This window comes from Varroa destructor, unplaced genomic scaffold (genome assembly GCF_002443255.2).
Source record: "Varroa destructor unplaced genomic scaffold, Vdes_3.0 BEIS01000002.1, whole genome shotgun sequence".
Taxonomy (NCBI): Eukaryota; Metazoa; Arthropoda; class Arachnida; order Mesostigmata; family Varroidae; genus Varroa; species Varroa destructor.
In genome coordinates this window covers 58528764-58537307 of record NW_019211455.1, presented here as the reverse complement: position 1 = coordinate 58537307, position 8544 = coordinate 58528764, and positions in this window count along the sequence as shown.

Below are 8544 nucleotides of genomic sequence, written 5' to 3'. Positions count from 1 at the left end.
AGGAAGCAGCCGAAGACCAAGGGTAAAAAAGAGCTCCTTACCCAGTTTATTGATCACCTGTCTGAGCTGTTTTGTGCATATATTGAAAACAGATCCTCTTTTGCCTTTGCCTGCTCTGAAGGGACAACGCTTGTGACAGCATCCGTTGGCCATGTCTGTCTGCCTATATGTCTAGTTTTATATATATTCTATGCGTTTGAACCGTCAACGGTATCTGCGGTTGGCTTCAGGAGGAACTGCAGCAACAGACGTTCACTACATATTGCGTACAAATAAACACACATATATACAAACTGCCACTCTCCCTTCCGTGTGTGTCTTATGCATAGTAATATGTTGTATCAGTGTACTGTACCTGTCTCTCGCCAGCGTCATGCGGTGAGTGGGTGAGTGCGCGCGAACTGGCGATTTTGCTGGCGGTGCCGAAGGCGGCGACCGCTAGTGGTACCCGTTTGTTGAAGCTGTCTTGGACCAGAACAGAACTGGTAACGTCTGTCGTGTTGAAACAACTAGAAAATAAAGTCCGCCGCCCTCCATTGAAGTGCAATGGATGAACGTCATCGCCGCTGCTGCCGTCGTCACTATTGACTACGGCAACATTGTGGCATGTTGGCGCCACCTGGCGGTATCTGGTGAAGTCCGGGCGTCAAAGCGGTGCCTGACGCGATAGCGGTGCCGCTGGTGATGGCGGTGCACCAGAAGAACGACAGAGCCGAAACAGAAGTTTATTCGATCGCCGAGAGCCGACGGGAGTACACGTCGTTCTACCCGCGCGGGCCACTAATACATAACACAGTGACCGTAGTATCAGTAATATTAGTACTACTATATTGCTGTAGTGGCTCCGACTCTGTAACGAAACAGAGGAGCGCCAACAGAATAAAGTGGTGCAGAAGCAAGCACCGACCGACGACAGAATCAGCCGAAGGCAGAAACAGGTATAGTCAGCAGTCACAGAGAGTCAAGTGAACCGAAGTCAGTGAAGCGAAGTCTGTGAGGAGTCAAGAGCCTCTGGCCCAGTCCGTTGAACCCTGATGCTGCTCCGACGTTAGTGACGCGCGGCTGGGCAACGTGAAACGGGTAGCTATTACTTTACTACCGCCGGTGGCTCTACCAGTATGATGAAGTAAAGTTCGAGCTGGAGACATGACATTGCTGTTGCTTCACGGGGAGGGAGCCGTAGACTAAACTGAAGTGACTAAACTCTTTTCAAGTGCGACGTTTGGATATTGTTCATGTGTCTGTGTCTATGTGTAATGTGAGAGTTGTGGGCCGCTTCCCTTCACTGAATATTAATAGAAGAAAAAAAAAAAGATAAAAAAACACCGAACGAGACCACAGTATACTTGCATAGTGGTGCAATATCGGATAACACAAATCGTTCAAGTGATAATGGCTTTGAGGTGATGATACATTGCCGTGTCTGACCAAGGCACACCAGTGGCAAAAGTTTTAGGATAACTTCCTCATACTGGTATAAAGCAGTCTTTGTGAAACAACGAGGTAAGAGGTAACCTTGTAGATATGCACATAACAAGACAGAGCAGAGTTTTCATTCAGTGCATTACATGCGTTCGGTTAAGAAATATTCATTATACATCATTAAGAGGGAGAGCACAAAATTGGAACAAATTTGAATCAAAAACAAACTAGATTTTAGTGAAGGAACTGTCTATTTATAAGGTGTTGTGAGGCTGTTGGTAACCAAAACAGTGCACGACAGCTACTAATTAACGAAAAACTGGATTCATCACTTCGTACAGGCATTTTAAGAACTGTAGAAAAAGAAAAGCAAAGCTTGTCCAGGTAAGTTTGTATCAATATAGTATCAATTGTACGTACACGAGGACAAGATCCTTCCCACCCACTCGATCGGTGCACCAGAAGCGGTATGTCCCGCCTTCACTGGGGCGGTACCTTCACTGGATGACTGTATCGTCAGACGGACGAGATAGTAGAAACCTGCAGGCTGCCCAACCTACGTACTTTTAAAACCTGCTAGCTCGGTTCACTCGCTGACTGTTTGCGTGCGCAAACGGCACTTGAACTCACACACGCATTCTCCCTTCAGGATTCCACGAAGTGCACGACGTGCATTTTCTCCGTTTGTCCTTTCCACAAGCTACGGTTAGCGGATGGTTGTATCTCGTTAAAGTGATATCGTTCCCTTTCTCTCTTGAGAGTGACGGCAATATTTACACGAAAGGAATGTGTTCTATCAGACTGCCCGGGTCGTTTCGAGTACGTTGGTTTGTTGATCGGGGAAGCGTGCTTAAACGACGTCTCTCTCGAAGGGTCCGCCTCTTCACTCGCGGACCGCCCCACCGATTCGCCCTATCAAATGCGCTGCCGTTCCCTTGACAACAACATTCCGTCAAGCCGTGGCGCTGCAAACGGCGGGATCGCCGGCGGCTGCGGCGTTAATGCAAAACTTCTCCACAATCCTGTGTGTGCACTCCCTTGTTCTCATCGATCCTGGTCGAGAGTCAGCATTAGTTTCCCTCCCGAATTTGATTCATCGAACCCTGCGCGAAACAGAGCACAGCTGGAGAGAGAGGGAACGACAAAATTGGAGGTAGTCGAAGTATGAACGAATGAGCTGATAGAGTCGATTCTGGGGCAGTAGGGCTTATGACTGTGAAGTCTCTCTCTTTGAATCTAGCGCACTGATCGGATCGCAGCCTCGATTTTGTTCGAAGTGGTGTTGAGACTACGACGAGATGGAAGGGGAGAAGAGTGGTTGATCGGTGCACGTCGGTGTAGAGGCGTGGGTGCGGATTATGGGTGCAAGTGATCCCGTTAATGTCAACGGGGAGGGCCGACCGAAGTAAGAATGAGGGACGTCTGACGAAAATTATCTGACAACGGGCATAGGCGAAAGAGAGCAGGGACGTCGGAGTCCGCCGTGGAGCCCAAAAGTGAGCCGCTTGAGCCGCAGCAGCAGCGAGGCGCCTCATGAGCGCCCCGCCAACCACGGCTCGAGAGCGACAGGACAGGAGAGTGGAAAATCGAGGAGAGTCGTTGTCGAGGACGTCCCTCGTTGGTAGAGGTCCTGACTGAGCTAGCCCAGACTCTGAGAGACACAGACTCAGAGACCGCTCAGTCGCGAAAGCGGCGAGCGCGCCCACTGCGCGGCGCATTGGGCATGGTCAGTCAGAACACACCGAACAGAAAGAATAGTCAGCTCAAATAGTTCTTGAGTAATTGCTTTGAACTAGAAATAAGGTTACAGAGTTAGAAACCGTGATGCAGTACTCCAGATAGTCTAATAATGACGTAACTGTTATTACGCTTCCATTTTGTGGTGAAAATGCACTTACGAGATTTTTATTTGTAGGCTAGTTAGTAGTATGTCAAGTAGCACATTGAGCGATATTAGTGACTTCTTTAAGTGGAAGCAAAAACACTGAAGATCGTTATGTGATACGAGTGTTATTCAGTAAGGACTTAACGACAAGATGGAGACGTCGAAACGACGAAACTCAAACCGATCTGAGCGTGATCGTTTGTCTTCGTCCGTGATAGAGGAATCGACACGGGTAGCACAGCAGAGGTAAAGTGATAATGTGATTTGATGGGATTTTCTCGTTCACTTTGCCTATTTGTGCAAACAGGTGTTGGTATTTTACATGCCAAGAATGTGCAAGCGATTTATCTTCCTTGGCGTGCGTTTCAGTTTCAGCATGAGGCTGAACCAGTTAAATCGGCTTTTGTTTCACATATTCATAGTACTAAAAAAATTACAAAATTAGTTACACAAAAAAAACAACAGTTCGCAGCTATTGACCCTTGTGTCTGTCCCTGCTACTACTGTCCATAAGCGTATTGAAATGTATTTAGATCACGATCTTTTATAATGCAGCTTAATAAGAGTAGGGACGTTTATATTCCTCATATTGAGCTTGTAGTATACAGCTGAGGGGTTACAATGACTCATAGTGGTAATCGTGAAGACGCAATTATAGGTACTGAAGGTAGCAAACTGCAAGATAAAAATGAAAAGCACTTAGATGCACACGTCTTATCATGGGGTGTAATTTAAGTCGTTCTTCTACATGTTAATTGTAAGCAGCATGATCTCTCTAAAATGTTACGTTCAGCTTATATATGTGCTTAATGAATTAAATCAAAACGTGTACTCCTACGCAAAACGTGGACGAAAGCTCCTAAAGATGAGCTTTCTTATATACATAACCGAGCTAACTTATATACATATGAAGGTATTGCGTATGCATGCTAGTCAACTTTTACAATATTAATTATTTTTAAAATTTACCGAACTTATTTTATCATGGTCCATTCCGTGTTGGTCTATGTTTGTAGTTAAATTTAGCTTTGGCAAAGAGCGGTGTTCATGCTGTTTATATATACATAAATATTGGCTTGCGGAAATGTGCGCTTTGAAAGGTTAAGAGTATCAGTGTTTATGCCCAGGTAAAATTTATCCTTGAAAGCCCCTGAAATATTTTGACAGAAAATATCTCAATCATAACGAAGAAAATATTCTTCGTTATGACTGAGATATTTTCTGGCGGGTCTAAGGTAAGTCTTTTAGTAACCCTCAAGGGTTGCATAACAATTATTCATTTACTTTTACTCTTGTCAGGTATTTGGTTGTTGCGTAACTAAAGTCTAATTTAGAACAAAATGTTTACCGTAGGCAACTGAGACACGCCGGAAAACTGTAGCTGTCGTTTGCTAGATACATTCAGTCATTTATCCAGGGGGACATAACCGAATGATCAGCTGCCTCCTTCTGTGCGCTTCGCTTCAATTTTGTCTGGTATGACTCTCACTTGGATGATACGCGGCTGTGTTTTGTCCCTCGTCTTAAACATAACGACTTCTCCAGATTTCTTTAAACGAACGCCGGGTATTTGCCATTCCGACCAGCCGTCTATTGTTCTCGTCAAGTTGCATCAACTTTCTGCGTTCTTCCTCCAAGTGCTACTACTGATCGCTTTCTTCTTTGCTTGTCTTTCTCGCCGTTGTCGTTGTCGTGCTAATGTTGGCATCGTCGGTTGTCGGCGACTCCTTGTTTTTCCTCCTAGCTCCGGCTCCTTCCTCCAATTTCTCGGGGGCCAGTGGCCTGTTCTGGTACACCGACGCCGTACTCGTGGTCTTCGTTGATCTTGACGGCGGCGGCAGCATCCCTAATGGCCAGGCTGGTGCCGTCGCGAGCAAGCGACCGAGCACCTGAACGCACTCACTAACTGACTAAGTTGTCGGAACCAGCGATCCACAATGTAATGCAAGTGTAGCTGGTAGTTGAATGCGGTACAGTTGTTGTTGCTGCTGCTGCTGCTGCTGGCGCGACTTTTGCAGTTGCCGCCGTGCTGGTCGTTTTTATAATACGGTAATGCTACGACGTAATAGAAGAGCCGGCCGAATCAAGCGGCGCTCGAGTAGTACTGGTTCGTTCCCTTGCTTCTGCTGTGGAGCGGCGGCTACAGCAGCAGTAAACGTAAGTGAAGCAAACGACAACGTGGCCCGCTCTAACCACCAGCCGGTCGCATCGTCGGGTGCATCGTAGAGAGTCGCCACCGCCATTACCATCCTGCACCAGGGCGATGACCTCGGCAATAGCAGCGACAGCCAGTGCCCTTTTCCTGCGCGGACAATTCTGCGCATAGCATGCAGACAGAGGGTCCAAGTGACAGAAGCTCAGGGCTTGAGCGACATACAGAACATGGAGCACGTACGTACGCACACACGCAGACTGACCGACTGTACGCCGGCACGAACAGTAAGCTGCTGCGGAAGCTAGCTTCGGTGGTATGCCGTCAGCAAGAGGATGACAGAGCGAGAACCGAAGCTGCATCGCGCAGAGGCACTTGCATACGCATGCACGCACAGATATCTGCTGACTTGCTCGGACTGACCGCCCGTCCCAATCCCAGCACTTTCAAGACCGCTAGGAGAAGTCGAGAATTTTGGGACAGAAGGTCCCTGATACTTGGAGTCCACAATTTGCGGTCTGACTAGCGTCCGTAATCGCGGTGTTGAAGGAAGACCAGATGCATCGACCAAATAATCACAAAGAGAAAGAATGGGGGAACGAAGAGCAGAAAAAGCACGAGACACTAACTCTTGTTGCCACTGTGTGTACATTTGTCATTGGCGTTGTCGTACACGAGACAGCCAGCAACGTTTTTGCAAGGGTTGCCATATGCACAAGAACCGTCATGGACGTCTAGAATCCAATTACGGAATCTCTCTGCTAGTCGAAATCGGCCATCAGCGGCACAGGAAGGTCCGAAAGCAATAAACAGAAAGACAGTCCAGCTCAGCTCACTTTCTTCGCTGGTGTTATCGCACTTCGTTTACCAATGTTTCGCTTATGCTGACGCTGCTGGTTGCCACCGATTCGATGTTGTTGTTGATCGTCGATGTTTGTTGCAGTGTCAGCTGGCGGGGCCAGTGACCCCTCCAGAAGAACTGAAGAGTTTTCTCGACTTTAGCAAATCTGAGGGCCTCGCTAGAATCTCGCTTATTACGACTCTAATGAAATTGACCAACCGATAATGATAGCTGAATTATCGTTACTAACCGAGGGTAGTACCCGACGGTAGTTTGCGAACATTTTATATGAAAAAATACCTTAATGTTTAACGTCATTTGATGTTGTTATGTATTTGCTTTCTGCTTACTTGAATACCCTTATGCTACCATGCCATGGTATATTCAAATGAAATACTTCACCGAAAAAGCTTACGGTTAATATTCTCATAATTAGTTTGCGGGCTTGGAGTTCGTTCGGGCCATCGTTAGTTAACGTTATCGCTCTACGGTTCTTCGATAATACATTGCTCAGTTACTTTAATTTAACTAATCTAAGGCTAAACTCACACACGTAGATTATGCCAGTTGAATATGCTTTCGTCTGGAACGAGCTGTCGTTTTCCAGAGGCAATGCGATAAAGTCGCTCTCACGAGCAACGCTCTCTTAGGCATCATCCTTTTTGTTACAGGCCGCTTTCACTAGCAGCGTTGAAATGTTCCCCGCCACATAGCGATAAAGGTTGCGGTTCGACAAATTAAACCACGCCATAACAGTTATATTTTACCAAGATCGCGCAATCGTCCGCAGTTACATATTCTAACCTAACAACATATACATAGGTACACTGAAGGGAGCAATGCAATGGTCCAGTGACCAACTAAAAAACATCTACACAGAATGAGTGTAACAATACAGAATAACAGAATTCCCAACAGAATAACAATTCACGAGCTCAGAAGCAGGTCGCCATCATTTCAACCCAGTAAGTTCCCTATAAACTTTTCCTACTGAGTATTAATTACGAGAGCACTCGTTATTTTCGTTGTCCTTGAACATTCGTTTTTACTTTCTCTTTCTGCAAATATCTTCGATACAGTATCAGGACCCGTTGATGGTAGATGGCCCGCGTGGAGTGAATGGAAAATAAAACAGCTGTTGTCATTTTTTCCAATGGCCCCCGTAGGACCATTGTGCCAGTGGGTTCTGCGCAGCCTGAACCAAGTGTTCTGTAAGTGTCCTGACTGACACCTGTTGTCCCGACAAGCAATAATCAACTCCACATAGGGTGTCCCGATGGACGTTCTGGTCGCGCTGCCAGGCGCACATGCAAACGGGGTACTCTTAGCTGGCGAAACACTACTGAACAGAACAGCGGAACGGTGCTTTTGTTTACCTCCTCCATTTCAGCTAATGTGGTATGTTGGCTATTCGCCAGCCGAACTGATTCGAGCTTTCTCACCGGTACCGCTGGTGGTCTATTCGATTCTATACGAAGTTTGCTTTCCAGCACAGAACGCAATGGGTCTACGTCCGGATTCGAAACCATACCACCACCGATTTCTCGAGCTTAACAGGCAAACACGGGGGCCGTTAAAGCGACAGCGACTACCCCGCAGCAGTCAACCAACCCACGAATGGGTGAACAGTGAGAGTAAAAGTTTTGCCGTAGTTGAGAGAGAATACAACATGCTGAGTGCGCATCTTCGAAACACTGTCGATAAATGTGGCCCTAATAGGGAGTTATGAGTGACTGAACGTAATCTCACTGATGACTGAAAGAGGTCGAGCGCGTCGCACTATGCCGGCACGGCGTTTTGTGTTACTGGTACATACGTCAAGCACTAGCCCAGGTCAACCAGCTTGCTTCCTTATTGCTGTGGTGAGATCAATGTACATCCTTCGACCTCGCTATTACTTCGGAGTATTGGAGCTGCACATACTGTAAACCGAAAGTAAATCAAAGACAGGTCTACAGAAAAATAAATTTAAAACGACTGTTCCTCAAATCCAGGTGTTTGAATCCATAGTAGATATTAAAAGAGCCCACATCCCGTTTCCTTTTCAGGAAACGAGATGTGGAGCCCATAATGGATTGCCTGATTGTTTCCGTTGATATGTATAATGGAACATTATTTTCCAGAGTTCGTAAAATATCGCATAACTATAGCCAACTTAGTTCATTTTTATTATTATCAAAGCTTGTTAACTATGGTCCATAGTTTTTAGTAAATCTATCATATTCCCCTCGTATATATGTTTAC